This window comes from Sorghum bicolor, chromosome 5, assembly GCF_000003195.3.
Source record: "Sorghum bicolor cultivar BTx623 chromosome 5, Sorghum_bicolor_NCBIv3, whole genome shotgun sequence".
NCBI lineage: Eukaryota > Viridiplantae > Streptophyta > Magnoliopsida > Poales > Poaceae > Sorghum > Sorghum bicolor.
This window is the reverse complement of record NC_012874.2, coordinates 5668043-5680513: the sequence shown is the minus strand read 5'-3', so window position 1 is coordinate 5680513 and position 12471 is coordinate 5668043. Positions and strand designations below refer to the sequence as shown.

Sequence of the window (12471 nt, the reverse complement as noted above, 5' to 3'; positions counted from 1 at the left end):
AGCTGTACATTTATTTGTGTTATACAGTGTTGCACCAAACAAAAGTAGAGATTTAATCCATCAGTTACCATTAGCAAAGTTTTTCATTTCCTTTGCGTTTGTGTTTACAGTGTCCTGCCAAATATCACACTAGTTCCTGCTGACGAAGTCTCATTCTATCTCTAAAAGCGGACACGTTTCTATGCTAGATATATACTAGACCTTAGATAGATATAGATATAGATATAGATATAGATATAGATATAGATATAGATATAGATATAGATATAGATATAGATATAGATATAGATATAGATATAGATATAGAGATGGAAGAAGCTATAATTGCATCTATATCTCTAATAAGCTAGAGACCAATTCTCATTCTAAAAAAATTTAAATAAAAATGAGTTTATTTTCTTATAATTAAAGAAATGAGTATATATATATTGCTTGTCCCCCGTTATAAATTGGGGACCTCTTGGCCTAGACCGATAACACAGTACTAGTGATCCAACACAACTTTCATAAGCTGATCTAGAGATGGCAGCCACAAAGCAGACGATCTGCTGCATGCTTCTTACACTGGTGCTTGCATCAAGTACTCTCTCTCTCTCTCTAGCACACACACCACCACATCTTGTTGTTTATCTATCTTTTTTTTGCATCGTTTTTATGTGTTACTAAATATTGATTAATTATGTGATCTTGTCCCTGCCATGCCCCCCCCCCCCCCCCCAATCTCGCCGGGAGAAGATTTCGTCCAAGATTGCGAGGCTAATCCTTCCAGTCTGCTTTGCTGGACCCTGTTAGGTAAGATGATATCTTGCTCTGTCTGGTCCAAGCAGGACATAGCACATTGCAAGAATGAGTGCAAGCAGAAGAGCTACGACGATGGGATGTGCTATGTCACACCCGGTAAAGTCAAGCTTGTCTGTCTATGTCACATACCCAACTGCAAGTGATGATGCTAAAACAATAGCAACGCTGAAACCGAGCTAATAAATTTGTACTGTATATATAAGAATGGGGGATGACCGTCTGGCAATGAACTTCCTGGTTTTTCCCCCTTTGTTATTCTGGTCCCAGGCATCTGCTCCCGCAACAAGATTTTCAGTTTTTTGCTTCTATGATATATATCGAACGTCTGGACAGATGCACGTCATTCTTCACTCATTTCTCATATCCACTTATTTCTCGCCCTCTTCCCCCACCACGGCATCTCCGCACCACGCTGCGACACTCCTCTACCGAGCTGTGCCCCCACGCCCCACCCTCACCCCCATGCACGTCGCATGAGCACTTGCATCCTATTGCTTCCCTCTTCCTCCTCCTGCTCAGGCGCAGCGGCGTCCCTAGCGCGAGTCTCTAGAGACCTCCTTTCTTGCGGCCACCTCCGGCGACCCTTCCTCTTCTCTGGCCGGCCACCCCTAGCCTCAACTCTGGTGTGGGGACGGGGGCGACTCCGGCGCAAGCGCAAATCCTGCGTGGGCGCGCAACCCTGCTCTAGCACAGGACGCACAGCTCTAGCACGGGCGACCAGCACAACCTTGTCCTCCCTTATGTTCCTCGACGTCCTGCTCCTTCCCCCACCCCGACGTCCTTCCTCCCCCACCGCAGCGGCGCCCCTCCCTCCACATCGGCATCCCTCTCCTCACGGGGAGCCCTCGATATCCACAGATCTAACGGCCATGGCACTCTCTGTGCTAGGATCTCTCTCCTCCCCCCATCCTATGTTGCAATTGTATGTTTCGATTGTTTTAGAAGATTCAGAGGTATGTTGTAATTGAATCATATGGATGTTGCAAAAGTAGATCGGAGGATGTTTGTACATGTTGTCTATGTTTCAATTGTTTTAAAGGCATGTCGCAATAGTACGTTTTTCAAGTGTTTTAGATGTTTTAGCGGTGTGTTTCGTCTATGTTTTTCAAACACATCTTTCAGTTGTGTTTATTTAGATGTTGTATATGTTGGACACATATGTTGCATGTGTTTTATTTGGATGTTTGCGTATAGTTACAATAATATATATTGTACGTCCATTGGTCTCTTACCAATAATTAGACATGAAAACGGATTGGATATGGACGGATATCACCGATATCATATTTGTTTTCATATTTCTGGTCGGATTCGTAGTCAAATATGGATAATATTAACCACGTCGAATAAGATACGATTAGATGTCGACATCATAAATATACGATTTAAGTATTCGGATACGAATACGGTATCAGATGTTAAATATTCGGACTCGAATACGGACAGATCAGAACCTCTTTAAACGAATTCGGTCTCGAATACGGTCGGAAAATATCCGTACCATCCCTACCAATAATTGAAACATGGTACGGATTCTTATATATACTGTACGGTGTTTCAGTTGTGTTTCAGAGCTAATAAATTTGTACTGTATATATAAGAATGGGAGATGACCGTGTGGCAATGAACTTCCCGGTTTCCCCCTTTTGTTATTCTGGTCCCAGGCATCTGCTCCGCCAACAAGATTATCAGTTGTTGTGAATCAAAGTCAAAAACAATGTGAACAAATGACTTTGAATGGTGGCCAATTAAATGAAAGGAGGAGGAAAGTCTTAGTGTTCAAACACTATAGATGTTTTGTATCCATTCTCTTTGCATCTTTATAAATAGGAGGATCACTTTCATGCTTGTATGGAGAACAAACCAGGAAGGTGAATAAAGAGAAGCAAACTCCTTCTTCCTCCCATTTCCAGTGTCTCAAATTTCTGTGTTCCTGAGTGTGATTGTGAGCAATCCAGTTATTCGATTTCTAACACGTTATCAGCACGAGTTCTACCGAGCTAATGGTAAGAAGGTAGGAAATCGTTTTCTCTGGTGCTCACTCTTGTTCATGGACAAACACATACATGAGCACAAAGATCGATTCGCCGCCATCCTGAAGATGAGCAGGCCGAACTACCGCCGTCCCGAAGACGTGCGTGTGAACCCAGCAAATTGTAGGGGCATAAATGCCGTAAACGCGGCCGAACGACAGGACGCGTGCGCGGTCGCGTGCCATGGCCAAAGACCACGCACCTGGAGGAGCCGAGTGGGGAAGCCGCGCGCCCCGTAACTGCGCAGGCCGCCGCGGACGCTGCGCCGTCGGGGTCGCGTGCCGTCCTGGCCGGGCCGCCTGCGCCGGCCGCCAGGACGCCTGCTGGGCGGGGGCGCCGAGCCGCGCGCGCCACGAGGCCAGCGCCTGCTGGGCCAGGCCGCGAGCCGTGCAAGCCGCCGGCGGGCGGGGGCGCCGCCGCAAGGCAGGCCGGCCGCGGGTAGGCCACGCACCTGGCCACGGCCGCGACCCACGCAGAGGGAGGCAGCGGGCCGCACCCTGGCCGGCCTCGCCGCCGGACCGGCACCGGCCGCCAGACCGCGGGCAGGCCAGGCCGCGCCGGGCCCTGGCCGCGCCGCCTCCCGCAGGCGCCGCAGCGCACCTAGGCCAGCCGCGGGCGGGCCACAAGTGCCGCCGCGCGCCAGGCCAGGCCGCTGGCCGACTGCCATGGCCCCCATGGCCATCTCCTCCCCTTCCTGTCTTCCTGAAGAAGAAAAGGATAAGGATGAGAGAGAAGAGAGGGAAAGGAAATGGATGGGGTTAGGTTTACCCTTCCCTTCCCATTTATATGTTCTTTGGGCGAATCGATCTGTTTAGCCCATGAAGAATGAATTTGGCCCAGCAGCCCATTTAAGATGGACAGCGCAGATTATTATTATTTGCGCAAAGTAGTGGCCCGAAGCCCACTATAATATAAAATACACGGCCCGAAGTCCGTGAATTATGTGCGGTACGAAGTTCGCCATATTTATTTATTATTATTATTATTATTATTATTATTATTATTATTATTGCCACTATTTATTTTTTGCAATTATTTTATTGCATTTAATTCCGTATATTTACTTTATTGCAATCCTAGTTGGAAAGTAATCCAGAAGATTACATGCGGGAAATAAAAAGTGTAGTCCCGAAGATTACACCTAATTATAATCCTGAAGATTACAATCAAAGGCATTTTTATTTTAATCTATGTGCACTGGACCACTTATCTAGATGGTCTGAAGCCGCTAGACAAAGGCCTGAAGCCTTGTGTCCACGAACTTTTGGTCCATATATAGAGGCTAAAAAGCCACACACATATGATCCGAAGTCCGCAAACAATAAGTAGTGAACCTGCAGTTCACCATGTCATACCACTACGTGGCCAGAAGCCCGTAAAATTGTTAAGGCCTGAAGTCCTTACATGGCATGACTGTTTATTTTTATTATAACTTTTACATTACTGCAAGTTATATTTATTTACTGCAATTTACTTTCTTACAATTATTTATCTCTGCATATTTATGCAAGCTTGTATTTATGAGAACCGCATATGATCCTGAAGATTATATGCATGAGATATTTGGAGAAATATAGTCCTGAAGACTATACAAGAATGTGTGATCCTGAAGATTACACATGGTCGTAATCCTGAAGATTACACGTAATCGACATTCACTAGTCATTGGTCGGACATTGCGAAAATAGAATTCTCTAAGCTAGCTGTGAATGACAGCAGCTACCTCACTTGGGGATTGACGTTGAGATAAAGACTCGACGGCTGGCGCCTCGATTACACTATTGTTCAGCAAAGCTGGCAATGATGAAGCGCACAATACTTGATAAAGCAGAGGCATTGCACTCTTTGCAATACCATTTATACTCAGACCTAAAGTCTGAATATATATAAATGAAGACGATCTAATGGTTTTATAGCAGTCCCTGAAGGACCGCTTTAAACCAACAAAACTCAATATGATTGAATCGTCTTACATTTTAGACATTGTACGCCTGTAACAGCGTACGACGCTGCTTTATACAAGATTGTGTCTAGACCGCGTCTATGTGGCCCAGATATGATCAGAGAAACTCTTTTATACCTTCCATCTCGACAACATAGTACTATATCAACAATATATATAAGTACCTGAAGTACTATAGGCTGATAATGGTACTATTGATTGCAAAAGCAATAGAATGAGGTTTTCAAGAATAATCATTCTGCGCGGCAACTGTGCCCGAAGCACATGTTAGCGTTGCTGGGAATTCTAGCAACCACAAAGAGGGCCGTGAAAAATGGAAGGGAAAAGAGGTGTCATCCTAGGGGGTAAAAGCGGATTCGAGAAGGTCGCAGGTGAAACATCTAGACAGCAGAAGCACTGTCCTAGATGTGGAGGCATGGAACATGGGTTCCACAATTGTCGTGCCCCCGAAACACCTAGTTGATCTCTACCAAAGTTCTTCCAGAAGCAAGAACAAGGAGAGTCAACATAAATCCTACCTCTGAGCATGAAGCTCAAAAATGCGGAAGACACATTTTGTCACCGCAAAGAGAAATGGTGGACATCCAAGTGGATGTGAGTGGGGATAACCTTCTCCTGAGTTCTTTGATATATCTAGGGACGTGCTAATCCCTGAGATATCATGTTAGTCACAATGCAATGTCCAAGTACACCAATTGAGTTTGGCCATTCATGCTTCTGAAGAGCATTTATAGCATGTTGGGTGATGGCCATGCATGCTCCTGCAGAGCATTTTTAATAAGTTATGAATGTTGGTTTTTGGCTTTTGAATATATGCCAAATCTCCAAATTCTCATACCTGGTGGGAGCCCATATGATTGAAGCGGAAACCTGTCCTGCAGACAGTGACACCACCAATATAATGTTAAGGGAAACTAGATATTTCCAAACATTGACTAGGAAATGGAAGTATTATGACCATTGCCAGAAGCAATGTTCATATCAAGGGCACCAGAAGTGCCGCACTAGTTCTCCCATAAGCATTTAAAGTATGTGGTGGATGTATTTCCTTCATTGGGCTTGTACTACATATACACAATCCCACTAAGAAATATGTTGCGAATGTGGCATGACCAATTGGGTCATCCTGAGTTGGATATGATGAGAAAATCATCAATAATTCTATTGGCCATAAAAACTTCCCTAATCCTGAAGATTTTATTTGCACCGCACGTGCAAAGGGAAGGTTAATCACTAGGCCATCCCTCCTGAAGATTAGGGATGAGTCACAAAATGGCCTAGTTGAGTCCTTGATCAAAAGGATCAAGTGGATTATGTGAATTGCATGGCCGTTAAATCAAAGGCTGCCAACCAGCAGTTGGGGCCATGCAGCATTGCATACTGCAAGATTTATCCAACTCAGGTCAACCGCACATCCCCCATATGGCTAGTGTGTGAGAAAGAAAGTATTTCCCATCTGCGTATAAGTTATGCGATATATGTGCCAGTATCGCCATATCAGCGTACACCAAAGAAACCTTACCAGAAGTTGGTATGTATGAGCCTATGACTGGGGATCTTCATGAGGCTCGGTACGCTGATTGCATTTCCCAGCATTAGGGGGAGATAGGCATCCAGAAGAATGCCGGGAAATTGCATGAAAAGGAATAAAGGCATTCCTTCTACACACACACTAGTAAATCTGGACCAGAAGTTCAGAAAAGTATGCATTTGCAAATTACTGCAAATGAGCTGCCAAATGCATTCACTGATTAGAAAAATGACAAGGCCACATTTACCTGTAGTAAATGTGCCAGAGAGAGTTGGGTTATCCCTGAAGGTTACCAACTCTATTGTCTCCATCCTGATCCTAGGTTGAGGGGGAGACCTCTGGGTGCTCAGACAAGGTTCCATGGAGACGTCCATGTAGACAAGGTCTTGAACCACTTGGTATCATTTAAAGAATCAGTTTGAAGAAGCTCGACCCGAAGTCGAGAATGCCCCTGAAGTGGCAACTCAACCTGAAGTTGAGGAGGTCCCTGAAGGACACCATCCTGAAGATGGAAATCCCAATGCGTCAAGCGCGCACCAACGCATTGGAAGATCGGAACGCCCCAACTCAATCGTTATGGGAAATCACGATGAGTGGGAGGACGATCATGAAGAGATCACCATTGATTATGTGGAATCAGGAGAGTCATATTATAGAAAGACCACTATTGTCGACATATATTTTGCCTCAAAAATTGCTGGCTCAATGGATCCGGATCCAAACCAAAGTCCATGGTAGAGTGCCGGAAGCACTCAGATTGGGACAAATGGAAAGCCGCAATTGAGGCAGAGTTGCGCTCGCTTTATGAAAGAGAGGCTTCTTGGGTCTGCAGTCCCAACACCTCCAAGGTCATCCCTGAAGGATGTAAATGGGTCTTCCTCCTGAAGAGGAATAAACATGGCACAAAGCGAGGCCGGTGGCACGAGGGTTCACGCAGAGACCCGACATCGATTATGATGAAACTTACTCTCCCATGGTGGCATAACGTTCTGATATATGATACCTATGGCAGCTAACTTGAACTTAAAAATGCAGTTGATGGATATTGTGACCGCATACTGGTATGGGTCACTTGATTCGGGAATCCACATAAGAATCCCTGAAGGACTCAAGATCCCTGGACCGAATCAAAATCGCAACATGTTTAGCGTCCGCCTGTAGCGGTCGTTGTATGGGTTGAGACAATCCGGAAGGGTGTGGTTCAACCGTCGAGTAACTTTCTCCTGCAGAGAGGTTACATTAGTAAAGATGATTGTCCCTATGTTTTATGAAGAAATCCATATACCGATGATTTGAATATCATCGAAACTACAAGGGACATTGAGGAAGCAATGGCTTACCTCAAGGCGGAAGACTTGGGTGAGACCAAGTTTTGTTTGAGCCCGCAGCTCGAACACCTCCCTGAAGGAGTGTTTGTACACCAGTCCACTTATACTAAGAGGGTACTTGAAAAGTTTAATATGAGCAAGTGCCACCCTCTTAAGACCCCCATGGTAGTCCAATCCCCAGAAGTGGATAAGGACCCATTCAGAACCAAGGGCGATGATGAGGAAGTATTGGGACCCGAAGTTCCATACTTGAGCGACATTGGAGCACTGATGTACCTTGCAAACTGCACTAGACTTGACATTGCATTTGCAGTGAATTTGTTGACAAGGTATAGTGCTGCCCCAACCAGGAGGCATTGGGTTGGCGTCAAAACTATCTTGAGGTACCTACAAGGTACACAAGACCTTGGTCTATGGTTCTTGAAGAACCAAGCTCCAACCATGGTGGGATATGTGGATGCTGGCTATATGTCTGACCCGCATAATGCCAGATCATAGACTGGTTTTTGTCTTTCTCTGTGGTGGAGTAGCCATTTCCTAGCGGTCTGCGAAACATATCCTGGTTGCCACATCGACCAACCACTCAGAGAGAATTGCTCTATATGAGGCTGCATGAGAATGTGTTTGATTGCGACGAATGATCAATCACATCCAGAAGTCATGTGGTTTGAACGTCGCTGACACCCCCACCATTATCTATGAAGATAATGTGGCTTGTGTTGCACAAATGTGCCTAGGTTATGTCAAGAGCAATATCACGAAGCATATTGCTCCAAAACTCTTTTATCCCCATAAGCTCCAGAAGAGCGGGAAGATAAATATCCTGCAAGCAAAGATCTTTTCATGAAATCTCTATCCGCCTCTAGCTTCTATAAGTGCATCCATGGAATTGGTATGAGGCGGCTTAGAGAGTTGCAGGGTTTAGGGGGAGACCAGCCCCAAAGACATAATCTATGACCATGGTCCTGAAGATCACGAGTCGATCCTGAAGACCGACCTGAACATCAACTGTTGTAGTCTTTTTCCCTTGATGAGTTTTTCCCACTGGGTTTTCTCATGCAAGGTTTTTAACGAGGCAACAGGTGCAACATAAGCGATGCGTGTGATGTACTCTTTTCTCCTACCTTTTTTTCCCACTGGGTTTTTGGGGAGAGTTTTTAACGAGGCATACACATGACATATAATTGGCCAAGGGGGAGTGTTGTGAATCAAAGTCAAAAACAATGTGAACAAATGACTTTGAATGGTGGCCAATTAAATGAAAGGAGGAGGAAAGTCTTAGTGTTCAAACACTATAGATGTTTTGTATCCATTCTCTTTGCATCTTTATAAATAGGAGGATCACTTTCATGCTTTTATGGAGAACAAACCACGAAGGTGAATAAAGAGAAGCAAACTCCTTCTTCCTCCCATTTCCAGTGTCTCAAATTTCTGTGTTCCTGAGTGTGATTGTGAGCAATCCAGTTATTCGATTTCTAACATCAGTTTTTGTTTCTTTTTTTTCTGGTCGTCTCAAGCATCAGGGGGCTGTTTGCTTCAATGTCAAGCGAACTCCCGCAAGGAACCTAACCGCTCAATCCGCTTCTTCTTTAATTTCTTTGGACGACTACACTTCTACATAACATTGGTTTTCAGACAGAGTCAAAATCGATTCCTAACAGAGTGTGTTTTTTGGAACGACTGCCCATAAGAAAGCATCCTTGGAAGCTACCTGGTCATAGATCAGTTGATTGAGTTCCTTGTGCTGAAATCGGCATTATACTTTTACTGTTAGGCGACATATCCATTGACACCAACCAAATATGTGGGCTCAATCCTTCGAATGTGCTCATAGAATAGTTTTTGCATACGTGTATTCATAGACACGAGCGTGCATGCGTGTTATGGTCATCAATGACATTGTACGTGTAATTCTCAGCGTTGTGGGCGTGTTTGGTAGGACTTCAAGTGGATCTAGCTCCTCTTGCATTTTATATTGTAGCAGCAATGTTTATAGGAGCCGTTTTTTTTTCTCTACAATCGAAATGAACTAAGAGTCGGGAGAAGCCACGGTCCTTCGCAGCCTAAAGAAGTCCCGCCAAACATTGCCAAGTTAAGAAACCTCACCGGAGAAATTCACAACATCATCGTTTGCCAGTTTGGAACGGTCCTTGCCAATCTGTTATGGACACTGGGTACTGGGTACTGTGATTTGGTCATTTGGATGCTGTGGAAAGTCGATGATGAGATGTCTCTCCTTTTTTTTTTAGGAAAATAGATGTCTCTCCTGTTGGGTCCAAAGCGAGGAGGCCCAATGTGGGAGTATCCACGGTCGATGCTATAGGCGGGCCGCGGCCTTTTTCAGCCCGTCAGTATCAGTCGCTGAGCTCTCAAAAAAAAAGTATCAGGCCTTGTTTAGTTTCGAATTTTTTTAAAATTTTGGTACCGTAGTATTTTCGTTTTTATTTGACAAACATTGTTCAATTATAGACTAACTAAGCTTAAAAGATTCATTTCGTGATTTACAGTCAAACTGTGAAATTAGTTTTTATTTTTGTTTATATTTAATACTTCATGCATATGCCGCAAGGTTCGATATGACAAGAAATTTTGAAAAAATTTTGGTTTTTAGGTGAACACAAGGCCTCAGAGCAACTCCAACTCACCTCCTAAACAAGTCCCTATTCTAAATCTAGGGACTTGATCTAAAAAAATCAACTCCAACCCACCTCCTAGTTGGGCTTCTATTTTACATGCCCTCCTAAATTATAGTTTTAGCTCCTCACATCTAGAACACCATATTCTACTTGTTTAGGAGGTGGGTTGGAGTTGGGTCTTAATTTGAGCTTCTACTTTTTTATTATTTATAGCATGTAAATAAAAATTTAAGGGTTTAATTTAGGCCTTGTTTAGATCCAAAATTTTTTTGGATTTTGACACTGTAGTACTTTTGTTTTATTTGACAAATATTGTCCATTCATAAAGTAACTAGTCTTAAAAGATTCGTCTCGTGATTTACAGGTAAACTGTGTAGTTAATTATTTTTTTAATCTATATTTAATGTTTTATGCATATGCCGTAAGATTCGATGTGATGGAGAATCTTGTAAAGTTTTGGATTTTTGGGTGCATCTAAAAGTTCCGAAAATTTTTGAGAAATGGACACTGGTAGCACTTTCGTTTGTATTTGACAAATATTGTCCAATCATAGATTAACTAGACTCAGAAGATTCGTCTCGTCAATTTCGACCAAACTGTGCAATTAGTTTTTATTTTCGTCTATATTTAATACTTCATGCATGCGTTTAAAGATTTTGCAAAATTTTCTGGCAAGTAAAGCCTTAGGCATTTGGGCGGGAGTTGCTGTTCAGTTGCTGAGCGTGGCGACGAGCGACGAGCCAACGACACGACGGGCCGACGGCACGCGCACGTGAATGTCGAGGTTTTGGTCGCGGTTTCGACCGTGGCCTCAGATTCCGGGACGGCCAGCGCACGAGCGACCAGGCACCTGCAGCCAGCCCCGACCCGAGGAGGTCCCACACGGACGGAGACCCTGGCCCACCTGCCAGCGAGGTGACTTCCCCAATCGACACGGCCGCGGGCCCGGGCCGCTCAACGGACGGTGCGGGGCGCAGAGTCGTAGTCAGCGTTGAATGAACGACGAGAACGCACAAACGCACTGTAGCACATCTCGCCAAACCCCACATGTTATGACGTTATTGCAAACAAGTCCTTGTTTAGTTCACCCCGAAAAATAAAAACTTTTCAAGATTCCCCGTCACATCGAATCTTGTGGCATATGCATGGAGCATTAAATATAGATAAAAACAAAAAACTAATTGCACAGTTTGTCTGTAAATCACGAGATGAATTTTTTAGTCTAGTTACTACATGATTATTAGACAATGTTTTACCCCAATCTAAAAAAATTTTAGGAAGAAGTCCTTTTGTGAATTGTGGTCACCGCTACGTACCATTTTTTTTTGTGAGGGGTTTTGAGGACAAGTTCCATAACAAAGATTTCGGCTTTTTGATTTTTTTTTTTAAACTTGCACCCTACGTTATGGGTGCACGTGTAAATATGGTTGAATTGAGTCAGTTCTAGACTTTTGGTAGTGGGTGAGGGTAACTAGACCTTGTCTTCTCATAATTGTCTGCATCAAGAGTAACAAAGCTAAGACAGCAAAGTAAGCATTGGTTGTTTCCCAACATTTTTTTAAGTAATCGGTTTGGACCCTATAGCTCCCCATAGCTCTCACATAGCATAGCTTCCTCACTTAGTCGATTCATAGTGCTTTACGCATGTTTAGGCCTTGCATGATTTTGGATTTGGATGCTCAGTATAGAGGGAACTATTTCTTACTTCCATAATAAACACGTGATAAAAAATATATATATATCGTTGACTACAATTTGAACATTAGAAAAAATTAATGTAGATTTTAAGCATTTTCTTTGATAAAAAAGGATAACTCTCCCACTCTTTTGTTCTGAATTATAGGCCGCTTTAGTTGGACCGACCAATATTTATTATTATTATAGAAAGGACAAAAATATCTTTAAGTAGAAATTAGTTTCACGAAATTCTCTATGTAGATGCTATTATGTTTTTCTTGAAAGTTAGTCAAAATCAAGAATTTCACTATAGGGCAAAACTAAAAAGTCCAATAATCTGAAACAAACAAATGAAGTTTTGAATTCATTCTCAAATTCCAGAATTTTCAACAGACCCCCTATTATGTTCAAAAACCTAGAATTTGCACTTTTGCTGTATACCAGGGACCTAAGCGTAATAGAGGAGGGGCCCACAGGCAACGAAGCCCAAAAGAGCCAGCGA

The 12471-nt window shown here is 43.6% G+C and overlaps 1 long non-coding RNA gene across 1 annotated transcript; it reads left to right on the top strand.

The window, feature by feature from the left end:
- On the top strand, positions 460–1107 carry LOC110435238. Its single transcript, XR_002452850.1, has 2 exons — positions 460–580; positions 736–1107. It is a non-coding gene; the product is annotated as an uncharacterized LOC110435238 (long non-coding RNA).